This window comes from Lissotriton helveticus, chromosome 7 (assembly GCF_964261635.1).
Source record: "Lissotriton helveticus chromosome 7, aLisHel1.1, whole genome shotgun sequence".
Taxonomy (NCBI): Eukaryota; Metazoa; Chordata; class Amphibia; order Caudata; family Salamandridae; genus Lissotriton; species Lissotriton helveticus.
The window spans coordinates 807813790-807831674 of NC_136068.1; positions in this window are offsets into that span (position 1 = coordinate 807813790).

The window sequence follows — 17885 nt, forward strand, 5'->3', positions numbered from 1 at the left end:
GGACCATTTGCATCACTTTCAAGCAGTTCTCCAGGCCCTGAAACAAGCTGGCTTGACAATCAAGGCCAGCAAATGTCAGATTGGGCAGGGATCAGTTGTGTACCTAGGTCACTTGGTGGGTAGGGGAACAGTGCAGCCCCTCCAGGCAAAGATTGAGGCGATCATGGCCTGGGAACCCCCCAAGACCCAGACTGAGGTCCGAGCTTTCCTGGGCCTCACAGGTTACTACCGTCGCTTTGTGAAGGGGTATGGCACTATTGTAACGCCCCTCACAGAGCTCACATCCAAGAAACAACCTCGACGGGTAGTCTGGACGGAGGCTTGTCAGCAAGCCTTTGAGAAATTGAAGCAGGCAATGTGTGCAGCACCGGTCCTGAGGGCCCCAGACTTCTCCAAGGAGTTCATTGTCCAGACAGACGCTTCAGAACATGGCATTGGGGCAGTGTTATCGCAACTCAATGAAGAGGGTCTGGATCAGCCTGTAGTCTTCCTATCCTGGAGACTACTTCCCCGGGAACAGAAGTGGAGTGCAATTGAGCGGGAAGCTTTTGCGGTGGTGTGGGCTCTGAAGAAGTTGCGGCCATACTTGTTTGGCTCGCACTTCCTGGTTCAGACTGACCACCGACCTCTTCGTTGGCTAATGCAAATGAAGGGGGAAAATCCCAAGTTGTTGAGATGGTCTATCTCCCTACAGGGAATGGACTTCCGAGTGGAACATCGGCCTGGAGTGGACCACGCCAATGCAGACGGTCTCTCTAGGTATTTCCGCCTTAGTGATGAGGACTCCCAAGGGGTTGGGTAGCTCTCCCCACTTTCAGCTGGGGGGGACGCGTGTTAGACCTGTCTGCCTTTGGGTAGTCCCTCCTAATTTATTATTTATTTTTTTCGTCCCCTTTCTGCCCCTCATATCCCTTAATTTTTATGTCACTGGATATTTTTGTGGTGTTGACCTGGGGATAGATGCTCTTTTGCCCTCATAGTTTTTTTACCTAGGGCCCAGGTGCCTTTCCTGACTAAAATTCATCCAGACCTACAAAATGGTGGACAACAACTGCCATAACTGCCACTCCTGAGACTTGACGCATAGGGAAGAATAGGAGCCCTCTAGAACCTTCTGGTCCCTTCTGGACCTCCTAGGGTCAGCCTATATAAGGCCAGAACCAGGGCGGCCATTTTGGGGGAAGTGGTGTGATGTGAAGAGGAAAGTGGAAGGACAGGAGTATAGACGGTTGAGTGAGGAGACTGGTGCACTGTGGGGATTGACAGACCTGCTGGGTCACGGTCCCTGTTGTTGTGAGACTATCCCTCATCTACCGATCTGACCATGTCAAAGTGTGGACCCGAAAAATCCCTGCCGCAGAGGAAACCGGTGGGAATCCTATGTGGAGTTCCTGAGGTGAGGACAGTGAGATACCACCAGGTGAGGGCGATCGAGGTTGCCTCTTAAACTAGGGCATGGCCTGAGTGGTGTGGAAGGAAGAAGAATCCCTACTCTTGCTAATCACCGATGTCCGGTTGAACTGAACTCGTGGCTTTTCCAAGGGTGACCCGTCTAAATCCGGCACTTCGGGTGAGGAAATACCAAGAGTTTATTTACCTCCTGGGCTGAATCACCTTCTGGTGAGGCGCCTCATTTCCCTGCCGAGAGTAGCGTCTCGAGCGCTGCGTAGGCCAAGTGTGGAGCGGGGCGTGCCATAAAGGAGGAGCGCTGTCCCGAGGCTGCGCATGCTTGGTACAGGCTTAGGCGGATCCTGAGGTGCGGAAGTGTCCTGTGTGCCGCGCAGGCCCAGAGGAGGGCTGAAGGAACTCTCGGCTTGGGTGAAGAGCGGAGCCGAGTGGGTCGTCGGCCGAGCAGGCCGGGTGAGGGGAACGAGCAAAGGAGGAGGAACGCCGAAGTCCCGGTGGGCGTACAGAGAGGTCTGACTACTGAATGAGTGAGCGTCTAGCTTTGGTAGAGCAACCAGAGCTGGACGGATTTGATTTCCTACACATCGGCAGGGTCTTTGAGTAGAAGTGAAGCAGAGTCACCGAAGCTCGAATTGGGCAACTAAGGGTTTACTAGACCTCCTGTCTCCTGACTGGAACAAGACAAGCTTTAGTTGGGTTGAAAGAGACCTGAACCCCTTATACTAACGCTGACTGCAATGCCGTATGTACTGCTTTATAACTGAAAACAGAGGGGAAAGGTTACTGGCACTGTCCATGAGGCAGATCTTGCATTCTAGCTATTGATAGTAGTAATTCACCAACTGTCAGATGGAGAAGGTAGTACCTTGGTCAAAGTAAAGTGATGCTCTGATACAGTACCTGAAAAGTCTAAAGCTTCAAATTGAATCGATGTACTAGCTTAAAGGTTTGAGAAACTGTGATCTGCTTAAGGTGAATAACCTGGGTGTCTAGAAGAAAGGGATCAGCTGAGGAAACTTCTGTTATCACTGTAAATCTGCCTGTTTAGAATGCCTATGTTTACTGAGAGAACGGCATAGGCTGATTCCCTCAATCCACAGCTCACGCAATATTTACTGTGTAGAACTGTTATTATACTGGTGGGTAAAGTAGTGCTGAATTCATATGTAAGTTGTCGAAGGAAGTAAAATATGACTTTGTAATGTGTTATCAAATTCTAAAAGTAGAAAGGAGTATAAGGAGAAATAATGGTGTGAAAAAGATAAAGTGAATCAAAATATTTTTATAAACCAGTCCATATTTTTCCACAAATTTGGTGTAGTGTTGTTTTTGTGTGGAAGTGCATTGAGTTACTGCTGGGTGGAGCGCAAACTTTACACTTGTGCTTCTAGGGACTGACTGTCTTACCCTAGGCCAGGCTACCCTATGTGAATTGGTAACACTAGGTCCAACAGTGTGTATGATGAGGTCGTATTTACATGGAGAAGAAAAGCTACACAGAGTGCTTTTTCCTCTCCTTGTAAATATGAAGGAGTGTCTGGCGCCATCACTATGTTACAAAAAGTGGCATATTGTTTGCACAGGATGCTTCTAAATTTGCCCCATAAGTGCTTAGGTATTGGCAGACTGTTACAATAAAACATATTGCTAGTTGATTGATTGAAAAATTGCATGAGAGTGACAGGAGGTAAGCACAAAGTTATCACTCCAAAGTTGCTCAAAGAAGAATGATTGAAATGGTTGCGGTCCTTCAATAGGTACAATGTGAAATGTAAAGTACATATAAAGTAACCAAATGCTTCTCTCCCAATGGTTGCCCAAATGCACCCAGACTCACAGTGTGATTCTAGACAAGCAAAACAATTCCTTGGACTTTAGCAAAACAAACTCACTAGTGTGGTAGGGGTAAGGTGACTGCACACATTCTACATTTTTTATTATTACACTCTAGAGTGAATGTCTGACTCATTCTGCAAATGCATAAGCACTGACTGGCTTCTAATACTACTAAAACTTGACAACAGGGTAGTTTTTTAAGTTTAAAGTTTATTGAAGAAGAAAAAACAAAGCATACATGAAGAGAAATATCATATAAGCAAAACCACAATGTAAAAGCTACTATAACTATTTAAAAGAGGAAAAAAGGGGGAAGAAAAAGGAGTGAGGGGGAAAAGGAGGGTGGATTAATCAATAAGAATGGGAAGACATTACCTGAATCAGAATATTAATACAACAACAGTATTATCATTAAGCATATTAAGAAACATAAACAAAAAATTACATAATTATCGGAAATGTAGAATGAGAAGACAACTAAAAATTTATGGAGGTTTTCGAAATTCATCCGGAGTATTAATTATAGTGGAGGAAGCTGAGGCTAAATTTGTTAGGTATGAGGATAAAGGGAGCCATAAGAGATCTCGTATGCATAAAAAATAGGGGTAACAGAACATGTATCTAACCGATGATGAAAACAAACAGCATTCCACCAAGCCCTGAAGGTGACTTTCTCAGCTTGTTTCCAGTTAGTGGTGATTAGATGAGGGGCTATTGCTAACAGTAGATCAATTAATTGGAACATTTGGCAGGAATATTGGGAGTGGGTGGTAGGGAAATGAGATATTGCACAAGGGGGGGAAGAAGAGAATCATGTTGAGATTTAGAGGAAGCGAGTAAAGAGAATTTTGATTGAAGGTCTGAAAAAGAAAGAGGAAGATTATTAGATACAATTTGAGAAATCTAAAGTAAGCCTTTGGACCTCCATGTTTTTCCATAAAAAGTACGGCCCTTAATGCGCAATAAATGATTGTGCCAAATAGGTTGGTGATCTAATGAAGAAAGAGCAGGATAGGAGGATGGAAGAAGAGGGATTAATATTTTACGAGTGAGAGATATCACTTGAGGACGAAAAGAAGAAATATTATTAGTAAAGGCAAGAGATTCATTAAAGTGAAAAGGGGCTACAAAGTGTTTCTCAATATTTAACCAAATAGGAGGATGAACACCATGATTATGATTCTGAGATAACCAGCGAGAAGATTGCTTTAAGGAAAAAGCATAGTGGTAGGATTTAAAATAAGGAAATTTAAGGCCCCCAGAAACTTTATCCGCTTTAAGAGCATTAAGAGCTATTCGAGGGGACTTATTCCTCCAAAGGAATTTGTTTAATATAGAGTCAATTTTTTTAAAATAGATACTAGGAATATGCACCGGAATCATAGAAAATAGATAGAGAATTAGTGGGGAAAGCATCATTTTAATCGAATCAAGGCGGCCCCACCAAGGGAGAAAAAGTGGGTGCCAGCGATCAATAGATGCGGACAATGTTTTGGAAAGAGTATCAAAGTTCTCTTTCAAGATTTCTGGAATGGTAGGAGAAAACCATAAGCCTAAATATTTAATTTTAGAAGTTCTCCAAGAGAAACCATTAGAAATGAAATCATGCTTTAAACAAAGAAAGTTCAAGGGAAGGACTTCACATTTATCTGAATTAAGACAATATCCAGAAAGTTGAGAAAAAGTATCAATTAGGGAGAGGAAAGCTGGGAGAGAAGAAGCGGGATTGGAACAGTAAAGAAGGATGTCATCGGCATAGACAGACATTTCAACATGTGTAATATCGAGTTTAAAACCAGAGATATTATCATCTAACCAAATTTTCGGTAAAAAAGGCTCTAAGGCAATTATAAATAAAAGGGGTGATAAGGGGCAACCTTGACGGACTCCTCTAAAAAGAGAAAAATATTCAGGGGATTTCCCATTAACAAAAATAGAGGCTTTCTGACCTGAGTATAATAAGGAGATAAGAGAAATAAATTAATTTAACAGGGAGTCCAATCCATTTAAGGGCTGGGAACATAAAATCCCATCCAATTCTAGTAAAATGCTTTCTCTGCATCTAATGCTATTGCAGCAATGGGATAGTTAAGAGAAGAGGTTTTACTTAGAATATTAAAGAAAACCCTGGAATTGTCTGACGATAATCGACCTTTAACAAAGCCAAATTGTTCCGGGCCAGTGAGAGTGGGTAGAACGGGATCAATACGAAGGGCGAGACTCTTTGCAAAAATGTTGTAGTCTAAATTAACCAAAGAATTCGGATGGTAATTTTTACAAAAAGAGGGATCTTTATTATCCTTGGGAATTAAGCAAATCACAGCTTCTTGAAAAGACCTGGAAGAGGAACCCTCTTGTATAAAAACTGATAAAGCAATAAAAGATGGGGGAGTAGTAGGGAGGCGAAATGAGTACCGAATTCAATAGTAAAATCATCAGGGCCAGGTTCTTTGCCCCTTCTTAATTTTGAAACAGAATTTTTTATTTCGGATAAAGAAATGTCCGATTCCAATGAGTTAAAATCTATATCAGATGCAAGAGGGGGGAGGATCGAATGGAAAAAAGAACAGAGTGCTTCAGAGGAAGGTTGTTGCTGTGGGGTGTATAAAGTCTTGTAAAAAGAGACAAATTATTGAGAATATCATCATCCTTGAATAGTGAGTCTCAGGCATTATTACGGATAGATTCAATCTTAGTCCGCTCCCGGCGAATCTTTAGATAATTTGCAAGTAATTTACCCAGCTTGTTTTGGCCGCCATAATAACGGGCACTACTTCTTAAAAGATAGGAGGAGGCAGCATCTGTAGATCACTTGTTAAAAGATATTTTTGCTTCAATAAGATTCGTTAAAGATATCTCAGAGTTGGAACGATAACAAGAATATTCAAGATGCTTAATCTTAGCTAGTAATTGGGTATTTTTAATCTCAAAAAGTTTCTTTTTCCGTGAAACAAAGTTCATAATAAAACCTCTCGCTGCAGCTTTAAAAGAGTCCCAAATCATTGCTGGAGAAGAGACTGGAGTGGAATTGATAGAGAAGAATTCAGAAGCAAAAGATGTGAATTGATCAGTGAAGTTGGGTTCAGATAAAAGTGAATTATTAAAACGTCATCTGCCAGCATGAGGGGAGAAAGGTAGTAGAGCAAAATCTACAAAAACAGGGGCGTGATCTGATATAAGGATAGAGCCAATTTCAGAATGTGAGACGAGTTGGTGCAGAGGTTTACTGAAGAAAAAATAATCTATTCTAGATTGTGAGTTGTGAGGAGGGGAATAAAAAGTATATTCCTGTAAATCTGGATTACAGAACCTCCAAATGTCAGTTAAAGCTTTGCGCCATATGGTAGAAGTGAATTGTGAATGCATCTTGGTATTGGAGAATTTAACAGAGGAGTGACTATCTAGTATGGGATCGAGGACCTGGTTACAATCACCTCCAAAAATAATATAATCAACATCAAACATGACAAGCTTATCTGAAATCATATTCCAGAACTTATTTTCAACATTAACAGGAGCATTAACATTGAACAATACTAAGGATATGCGATTAATAAGTAACTTCACAATTATCCAACGACCCTCAAGATCATTCTCCTGATGAATTACTGAAAGTTGGTGTTTTTTATGACATAGTATAGATAAGCCATTCTTCTTTCCTAAAGCGGGAGAAGAAAAAACATGACCGACCCAACCTCTTTTCAATTTAGCTGCTTCAACTTCTGATAGATGGATTTCTTGAATAAAGTCAATATCAGCATTTAACGTAGCTAAATGGGTAGACACTCGTGGTCTTTTTATAGGATTGTTAGTCCCTTTAACGTTCCAAGTTAAAACTCTAAAAAGGAACAATTAAAGTGAACATGCACAAATAATATAAGAACATCAAAATAATAGCTATCAGATCGAGTGTAACCCCAAAAGATTAGAAAACAGGGAATAAGAGAAGGCAAGATGCTGTTGTTAACAAGAACAAGCATAACATTTCTAAAAACTGTGAAGAAATAACTATGGGTAATAATATAAACAACAAATGAGTAAACAGCATAATTTTTGCAAAACATTATAATCTAGGTGAAAATGAAAGAAGTCCAGAAGGAAAAATAGAATCAGGTTTAAATAGGAAAACAGAGTAGAGAAAGAAGGTATACTAATAAAAGGAGTATTAGATAATATAGAAGGGAAGAGACAGTGAAAGAGAAGGGGAAGGAGCAAGGAAAGGAACAACAGTGAGATCAGAAAAAAAGAAAAAGATAAATATAAAACATGAATGCAATTTAATTCAAACAAATAACAATAAAAGAAGACGACAAAAAGACATACAACAAGAAAACAAAGAGACTGGGGTTGGTGGAACCACATGAGGAAAAAAGCACACCGGACCAAGGACTCCGTAGGAACACGGAGCAGGAGAGGAATCCCCAAGTGAAACGTGAAGACATAATAAATGAAGGAATCACGAAACCGCGTCTAAAAGAAAGGAAAAAGAAGTATTGTAACATCTGAAGCCACAGTAAAATAAGAGATAGACATAAAACTCAAAACATTAAGTACAAAAATATAAAGTACAAAAGACATCGGGAATACATTAAAGGAAAACATCATGCCAAGAAATCACGTCATAAAAAGAGTGAAGGCGTTTTCCACTATGGTCGAGAAATGTCCATTGGGTCAGTTCTACAAGAGTCTAGAAATGTTTGCAGCATCACTGGATCTTCATAGGTCATTGTTTTGTTATTGTAAGTCACTTTAAATAGGCATGGATGGAACAGGCCATAGCGAGTGTTGAGTGATCGAAGAGCGGGCCTCATCTCCAGAAACTTCTTACGTCGATCTGTGGTGATTTTGGTATAATCCTGTACAAAGAAAAGATTGGAACCATTCCATGTGATCTTCCCTTTCTGTTTGGCAGCCTATAGAACCGTGAGCAAATCAGTATATTCCCAAAAATATAAGATAACACCTCTAGGCTTTGCTGAGGAAGGAGAGGAAGCAAGTGAACGAGAGGGTGGACCCAGACGATGTGCTCGCTGAATGTTCAAAGATGGAGAGCTTGGAAGACCCAGGATTGTCGGTAAGAGAGATTGAAAAAGGGATATGGCATTAGAACCTTCAAGACCTTCTGCAAGACCATAAATTCGTACATTGTTGCGCCTATTTCGATATTCTAAATTTTCAACTTGTTGCTTAAGGTCTTGGATTTCTCTTTGCATACTGGGAACTTGATTAGTGACAGCCTGGACTGAAGCAATTGTCTTTTCAAGATATTCTACCTTTTGTTCGGAATGCGAATATTTATCCTCGAGGGTCTGGAGGCGGTTATTCGTTTCTGTCAAGTATGGTTTGAGTGCACGAATTTCCTATAGCAAAAGTTCCATAGAAATAGAAATAGAAGAGGCTGTGTTGGTCGGAGATGGTGGGTTTGTTTTAACTCGCTTTCCTGATGTAGAAGTAGAAGGAGACTGTAATTTGGAAGAGTTTTTGGCATTTTGACAGGGATTAATAGAAGGCAAGCATTTTGAGGCGGAAGTATCAATGGAAGCATCGTCCATATTCTCTTGTAAAACATCAAAAGGGTTAAAGTCTTCCATAGGTGTTTTGGCAGTAGTGTTTTGCTGAGGAGGATTGTGATTGCCATGGGGCATTGCCATTGTAAAATTGTAAAAATTGTAAAAAGTGAGCACTAGAAATATAGAGCAGACAAGAGCCTGAGAGCTGAGTTCCTGAAGCAAAGAGGCAGAATGCTGAAGCAAAATATGTGAGTCAGAATATCAGTACTACCAGTACCTTAAGAAGTCAAATAGTAACCTCACTGGAGGAGAAGGACCAAAAGAATATGGTGAAAACTGACCAGAAATTGTGGCAGGCAAAAGAACTGGCAAGTAGATATGACAGTGTACTGGAGGAATAAAAAGGAGCATAAGAAAACACTGTACCACAATTCAGTCATAGAATGCCACAATACCACAATCCATGAGTATAGGACAGTTCATAAAAATATTAGTTTGTAGGGCAATAAGCAGCATGTAGAAGTAAATAAATGTAAATTGATACTTGTATAGCGCACTACTCACCCGCAAGGGTCTCAAGGCGCTTGTACAAATACCGCTGTGGAACCCATCCTGGCTTTCCCTGTGAGGTGTCCACTCCTGGGCACCTCCAAGGTGGAGGCCAGGCATCCTTAGCGTTGTGGGGGCCGTTGTGGAGATTAAGCAAGCTATTGCCCAGAGTTGCAGAGTGGGACTCCATGATTGGAATAGGCACCGAGGCGAGAATTATCAGGTCCGTGGAATTTTGAGCCCAAGACTCGCCGAGGCGGGGAATTGAACCCTGGTCCTGGGCTAGACCTCTGCATCAGGGTCTGCCGCTCTAACCATTGAGCCACACTTCTCTAAATGAGGAAAACATCACCTCAGAATGGTGTTTAAAGTATAATTTCAACCAAGAAATATAGAGAAACTCTTGAGAAACTCCAACAATGCAAGAAAACATTATCATGGCATTAAAACCATGAAACTAAGCAAAAAATAAGGAGCAAAAACAAGGCAGGAGCGTCATGTGTGCAATGTCGTTCCAAATCCTGAGGTAAGCAGGCATTCCGATGGCGGGTTGGCAACTTTGCGGTCCGGGAAAGCAGCGAAGACACCTGGAGAGCTCCCGTCGCCGCTACGGACCGACGGAGCTCCACGAACCAGCGGCCATTTCCCTTGGCTCCGTGACCACGCCCCCAACAGGGTAGGTTTTTAACCAGTTACGTGTCAGAACAGACATGAAGTTACCAAATGCTTCTCTCACAATGGTTGCCCAAATGCACACAGACACACAGTGTTTTATTCTAGACAAGCAACACTATTCCTTGGACTTTAGCAAAACAAACTCACTAGCGTGGAAGGGGTAAGGTGACTGCACACATTCTACATATTTCACTACTGCACTCGTGTGAATGTCTGACTCAGTCTGCAAATACATAGGCAATGACTGGCTTCTAATACTGCTAAAACTTGACAACATGATATATTTTTAAACAGATATGTGTCAGCAAAGACATGAAGTTACCAAATGCTTCTGTCAGAATTGTTGCACAAGTGGGCACAGACTCACAGTGTGATTCTAGACAAGCAACACTATTCCCTGCACTTTAGCAGGAGAAACCCACTAGTCTGGAAAGGGTAAGGTGACTGCATACATTCTATATGTTTCACTACTGCACTGCTAATGTGAATGCCTGACTCATTCTGCGAATGCATAAGCAATCACTGGGTTCTACTACTACTAAAATGTCACTACAAGAAAAGCTTTTTAAGCACTTATATATCTGCAAAGACATTAACTAACCACATGCTTCTGCCACAATGGTTGCACAAGTACACACAGACTGAGAGTGTGATACTAGACAACCAAGACTATTCCCTGGACTTTAGCAGGAGAAACACAGTACTCTAATTAAAAACTGTCTGTAGTACACTGCTCTTAGCAAAACCAAAAAATGGCAAACTTTCCCTCTCGTTCTGCACACATATACATGTAAATAGTAAATCACATTGCTTCCCACATTAATTCAAAAGCTAACACACATTTCTATTGGTTACACATTTCAACCCTTTCCAATTGACATAAGTTTGAACCCTACCCCCACTCTGCTTAATGCCTGTTACCATAGTAACAGTTCATTGAACACTCAACTGAACACACAAGTCACAAGTTCAGCACACAATGTTGCAATTCCAAACAGCAAGTATGCTTGACTTTTAAAAATATCATCTTATCCTATGTAATGTTCATTTCATACAGTTTTTATTAACCAATAAGAAACATGCTTTTAAAACACAGGAAAATGCACCCTATTTTTCGGTCTATAATGTTCCCAAACAGCCAACCATTTCTCTTGCCCACCATCCAGCCAACCATTCCCTGCCCAAACGCTGCGCTCTGCACACTTGTTTTCTAAACCTCGGACCCAGCCTTTCTGAAACACCACGCCTCGCCGGACCCGCTCCGCGGGTCCCGCATCGTGGTTTGCGGCTTCTGCTCATCTCAGGGGCAATTTCTGTGACATCGACACCGGCAGGGCTGCGAGGGTAGAGCGGAGGACTCCAGTGTCCAGGAGTCTCCGCGCGCCCGTTTCCAGCTGGGCTCCTCTCCCTGCCGGCCACGCCCCCAACACTGCAAGATTTAAAGGGCTGAGAAGGGCTTGCCTGGCGGATTCCCTGCCCAAACGCTGCGCTCTGCACACTTGTTTTCTAAACCTCGGACCCAGCCTTTCTGAAACACCACGCCTCGCCGGACCCGCTCCGCGGGTCCCGCATCGTGGTTTGCGGCTTCTGCTCATCTCAGGGGCAATTTCTGTGACATCGACACCGGCAGGGCTGCGAGGGTAGAGCGGAGGACTCCAGTGTCCAGGAGTCTCCGCGCGCCCGTTTCCAGCTGGGCTCCTCTCCCTGCCGGCCACGCCCCCAACACTGCAAGATTTAAAGGGCTGAGAAGGGCTTGCCTGGCGGATTCCCTGCCCAAACGCTGCGCTCTGCACACTTGTTTTCTAAACCTCGGACCCAGCCTTTCTGAAACACCACGCCTCGCCGGACCCGCTCCGCGGGTCCCGCATCGTGGTTTGCGGCTTCTGCTCATCTCAGGGGCAATTTCTGTGACATCGACACCGGCAGGGCTGCGAGGGTAGAGCGGAGGACTCCAGTGTCCAGGAGTCTCCGCGCGCCCGTTTCCAGCTGGGCTCCTCTCCCTGCCGGCAACGCCCCCTCGGTGTAACCTTCAAAAGGAGGCACCTGACCCGCTGCGCGGGAGGGCGCCGGGAGAAGCCCGGGACAAGGGCGGGACCGTCTGTGGCCGTCCGGGGCCGAAGGAGGCCGGGCCGGGCCCATTCCCTAAAATCTTGCTGAAATCTCGATTCAGGTCATGCCCTCGCCAACAGTGTGTGAAACCCCATCAAGGGAGGGAGCGTCCAGTACTGGGACGTGGGACAATTATTTTAAACCTTCTAAGGGAGAGGTGGCTAAAGAGACCTCACTAGAGAAGTGTAGGGCGGAGCGTAGGCGTTCCATTGAATCAATGAAAAACAGATCTTTGATAGATATTGTTCCCTACCCAATCTCTCAAGAGGATGGTATGCTCCTTGATAGCCCAATTCCCTTGACCCTTGAGGACTTTCCCCCTCCTACTCAGGGAAATCCCCTGTCCCTCAGGGTTGACACCAGGAAAACAACCGGCCCTGGTGGTTGACACCCAATCCGTCATTCCGGTCAACCTTGTAGCTCAACACTCTCCTTCACAAATGGTCAAGAAGAACAAGTTAAAATCTATTGTTGCTGTTGAGGTGCATAGGCCTCCGCCCAGCAAACGTATTAGGAAATCAATAGGGGGTGGGGGAAAACCTAAATTATCCTGTCTTGATTTTGGCAAGAAACATACTAAACCATTCTTACTAGGGAAGGTGGGTGAGAAAGTCCCCACTATCCCTCCAGCAAAGGCTCAAAGCCCTATCTCAGAGGTTACTAACATGAACCTTGATGCCAATGTTTCAACCAAAATCCCCCCACCCATATCCCTAGAGAGTATTGAAATTCTATTTCGTTCCCTCCTGCAGCCCATCAGCGTTAGTTTAGAAAAAGTGGAGAGCAGGCTCACTTCACTAGAAACATCTCTTACTACCTTGAACACCATAGTAAGTAAGCAAGCGGGATCCAAGCTCTCGGCTGGGGACCCTTTGGAAGCAGGAGTTCGAAAATCAGCTAATGTAGCCTTGCCCCAGCGTGCGCCCTCTGCCCCCCCTCTGCAGCCACTTATGGCTATCAAATTCCAGGCACAGCACCACAATCAAGTTAACGGGCTAGTGCAACTATCAGATTGCCCTCCCCAAAGATCACAGATAGAGCATAAGGAAAGAGGCCAGGAAACCGGTAAAGGTACCCCACACTCTCCGGTTGGGCCCTCCCCAAGACCAAGGAGGCCAGATCTCCCGCCTGAAGCCAATAGCCTTACAGTAGTCTTAGCAGGCGCCCCCCACTTACGATCAGGGGAAAAAGAAGATTACTTATCCCTCAAGAAAAAGGTTATTAAATGGCTCAATTGGAACCGACCCCTACCGCCTTATTTAAATAATGAGATTATTATGGTTAGAAGGGTCCCGTGGTTAGGGAAGACCAGGAAATCAATAATAGGGGACTGCGTCCTGGTAACTTTCAAAGATCAGGGTACAGTGCTGCATATCTGTGAAGGCGTTAATAGATCCCTGGATTCTACCATCCAGACCTTGCCAGTCTCCTTCTTCTTCCCCCCTATTCGCATGCATAGGGTCCCAATGCATGATGAATGGACAAGGGTGGATCATAGACGCAGTCGCAAGGACCACAGTCAACGTCAGCACTTCCAAGTGCCAGAAACACCGTATTCTCATTTTAATCGTTTCAATTGTTTGAGTGCCCTGGATGGGGTCGATTGACTTGCTGCTCTTAAGCCAGATACCTGGGATAATGGGGCCAGCAGACTTTCGGAACCCTCTATTCCAAAAATTGGTTTAGGTTCTGGCTTGGCGGATGATCAAGGGGTTTCCGAAATTGACATCTGTGGCCCTTTCTACCTACCTGTGGTTAATGAGGACATAGCCGAGGGAAGTGCACAGGACTCTCTGACATTGGTCAGCGGCTTGCTCAGCCATTCTGAGCCATCTTTTTCTAGCGCAGTTCCTGTCTTAGGCACCCTGATGGAAGGGGTACCCGGATCTGATGGCCTCAATCCCTCTGACCTGGCCGTTGTGGCGTCTGACCAGTTGAAGTTAATTTGTTGGAACATTGCGGGTCTGGCCAACAAACTGGGCGAGCCCGACTGGGAAGATTACATTAAAACGGGAGACATCTGCATGTTCCAGGAAACTTGGGCACGAGAGGACTATGGGCATCAAGGCTATGCATCATTTTCCATTCCAGCACGGTGGGAAGGCAAAGGCCGCCCGTCTGGTGGGCTTACGACCTGGGTAGCTTCTCATTTGGGATGTGTGGCCACCCGACGACCGCTTAATTCCGAAGATATACTTGTGGTCTCGTTAATCTGGCCAAACAATGTCAAACTTGTGCTGATTAATCTCTATTCCAGGCCGATGGGAAGGGCAAAGGAATCACCAACCGTTGATGAACTTTCGAGCCTTTTATCTGAACTGCCGAATGATTCATATTATGTGGTGGGTGGGGACTTTAACTCCCATTTTGAGCCATTACCTGGCCTTGCGGAAGGGCTCTCAGTGGAAGAAGATGCAAGGTGGGCAGTTCCCGCGGTGGAAACACCCCCCGCGAAAGCTTGGTCCCCACTAGCGCTTCAAATTACTGCTCTTACCCTAAGGTTCGGAATCAGAGCCTGTAATGGGCGGATGAAATCCGATATTCCAAGTAAAACCACCTACAATAGACGGGGGAGAGAGTCGCGTTTGGACTATGTTATGGTCCAACTAACGAGGTGGGCTACAATCCGGGACTTTAGGGTGGTGGAAAGGAATGAGAGCGACCATAATGCCCTGGAGCTTGACCTGGTGCACCCAGGCCCTTTAGCCTTGGGGCCTACAGTAGAAGGGAATAAACCCGTGCTCCTCCTTGATAACAGTAGGAGAAGAATTAGGTGGGAAAACATGGTTGCAACCAAGGACAAACTTCCCCTACTATATGCTGAGATTGTCCCTATTCTGGAAGTCGTGGGGAGTTCAGACATTAAGGAAAATGATATAGACTCCCAGACCAGAGTATTCAAGGCCCATGAGGACCTTATAAAAATGGCGGAACTACACTTCACTAGTAGTCCACGTAAGACCAGAGCAAGGCCCAGAGGCAAAGCTTTGTGGTACAATCGAGCATGTAGACAGGCTAAATCAGAACTTCTCAAAGTAGTCAAGGAGGGGGTAGGAGGAGAATGCCTGAAACATAGCAGGCAAGCATATAAAAGGCTCCTTAACCAGGCTAAATTAGAATGGGAAGAAACTCAGTGGGAAGAGCTCACAAAGGCTTTGGCACTCCAAAACCAACGGTTGTTCTGGAGGGTAGTGAACGGGGGGTCAGGGAATTTACAATCGGCATTGGAGCCAAATATAGCGCCTGGGGTGTGGCAGGCCCATTTCCAGTCGCTCTATAGTTCTGAGCCAGGAGAACTCCCTGCATCTATCGAGGTGGAGGGGTCGGGCCACCAAGGGGAGGCAATTACGCTGGGAGAGGTCATTGCTGCTATCTCGGGCCTGGCTTCTGCAAAGGCGCCGGGACTAGATGGCCTACCGGGGGACCTGTTCAAACAGGAGCCCATCGTCTGGGCACCTTATTTTGTGGCCCTTTTCAACAGTGTTCTTGGTGGGATGGAAATCCCCGGCACTTGGCTGGGGGCAGAGGTGGTCCCTATCTTTAAAAAGGGATCCCCTCTTCTCCCAGCCAACTACAGGCCAATCAGCCTGATTGATGTTCCCCAGAAACTGTTTGGCAGGGTCTTGTTGAACAGGCTTCAGGACTGGATAGAGGAGGTGGGAGCCCTCAGTCCCTATCAGGCGGGGTTTAGGAAGGGGGTATCCACAGTGGACCAGGTATTTAGATTGAACTTAATCTATTGGAAGACAGCAAAGTTCGACGGCGGCAGTCTGTACACAATTTTTGTGGACTTACGGGCCGCTTTCGACCTGGTCCCCAGGGGGAAACTCTGGAGCGTCTTGGCAGAGATGGGCGTCCCCCCAGACATCCTGTCAATCTTGCAGAGGCTCCATCACGGTAACTATGCCCGAGTGAGGTGCGGGAGGTCGGGGGAGCTGACTGATAGGTTCCCCGTTGGCCGAGGGGTAAGACAGGGCTGTGTGCTGGCGCCGACCCTGTTCTGCCTTTTTGTCAACGGGGTAATCGCCCATCTCAATGCCACTGATTACACCGACGCCCCTAAATTAAATGGCCGTAGGGTGCCCGCAATTATGTTTGTGGATGACACCCTGCTGCTTTCAAAAACCCCTATGGGTATCCAAAGGATACTTGACTCCTTCACTGCATTCTGCCTTGACAGAGGGTTAGAAATTAATGCCACTAAAACCAAATTTATGGTTCTAAACCCGAGCCATAAATTGCGCCAGAACCCTCAACTGGGAACTGCGCGGCTCGAGAGAGTGGCCACCTTCGAATATCTGGGTGTGACCCTCAACGAAACTATGACCTGGGGATCCCACCAGAGCAGGGCAAATCTTAAACTCGTGCAATCTACTGGAGGCATTGCACGAATAATGACTGGCTCGACATACCGGCCATTGGGCTCCTTAATTCAGATTTATAAGGCCCAGGCGAGGGGAGCAATTATGTACGGGGCCGAACTGTGGGGGCACACGCCTTGTCATAGCCTCTCTCTCACAGAAAATAAGTTCATAAGAAAGGTGGCTGCTCTTCCCCCGAGCACACCGCTTCTTCCATTGAGGCTTGATTTAGGATTACGACCATTAGCGGATGAGATAGGCCTGAGACCCATAGCCTTTTGGCGCAGGCTATGGAGCAGTACTGATCTCACGGACTACAGGGCAGAACTGGTCGAACTATTGAAACACCCGAAGGTGCTTAGTGTCCCTTGGGTTAAAAACATCCAAGCCACTTGCATGGACTTGGGGCTCCCTGACTTATGGACAGACCCGGCCACGGCAGCACTTAATATTTCTAAGAAGTCCCTGTCGATTTTATATCATGAACGCAAATTGGCAGGGGCCATAGCTGCCCAGTCAGATGGGTCCCTATTAGCTGTGTTCCTGCAAAGCAAGGACACCTATAGGCTTGAAAAGGCCCTGGATCCCATTTATCCCATACTTGCCAGAAAATTGTATCTCCAGTGGCGGTATGGCACATTACCCCTCCGGTCTTTCACCAGTCTGTGGTCGTCGGCTGCCCCTGTAAAGCATTGCCCTGTGTGCGAGGACCGGGAGGAAAATGATCTGCATGTTGTTTTTTTTTGCCCAGCCTATAGGGCAGCCAGAAAGTATTGGCTGCTTCCATTGATAAGGAACATGGGTGGCAGGGAATATGCACCAATGTACAGGATTTTAAAAACTGATGTTACTGGCCCAACTGTTTTCGCACTCTCTAAGTTTTTTTCTAATGTGTGGTATACGCGAAACCGTCTTTTAAAAAATGTTGGGTAGTGTTTAAACATTTTTTAAATTCATTGTAAAGTTGTTTAACCCTGTACAGATCTTTTTATATGTATTTAATATTTTACCCGTAATGATATTTGTATAAGTGTATTGTGCATCTTTTATGACCAAATGGTCGAAATAAAGATTGGAAATGAAAAAAAAAAAAGAATGAAACATGCTTTTAAAACACAGGAAAATGCACCCTATTTTTCGGTCTATAATGTTCCCAAACAGCCAACCATTTCTCTTTTTTTTTTAAACTGCATCTTATCCGCCATTTTAGAAAAATCTCAGTTTTCAAACTGCCCATTTCACACACAGACACCTTCTGAGTGCAGTCCAGACCTCCCTTCAAGATGCTTAGAGTGTGGATTGTGGGACACAGCTATATTTTCTGGAGCCAGAGGTATGCAGAAAACAGAGGTTTTAACAAAGACCTAACTTTGCCAAATGTAGTTATTAAATGGATTGGACAGAGAGTGGTACCAATTGATGCCATTGGTTAAATCCT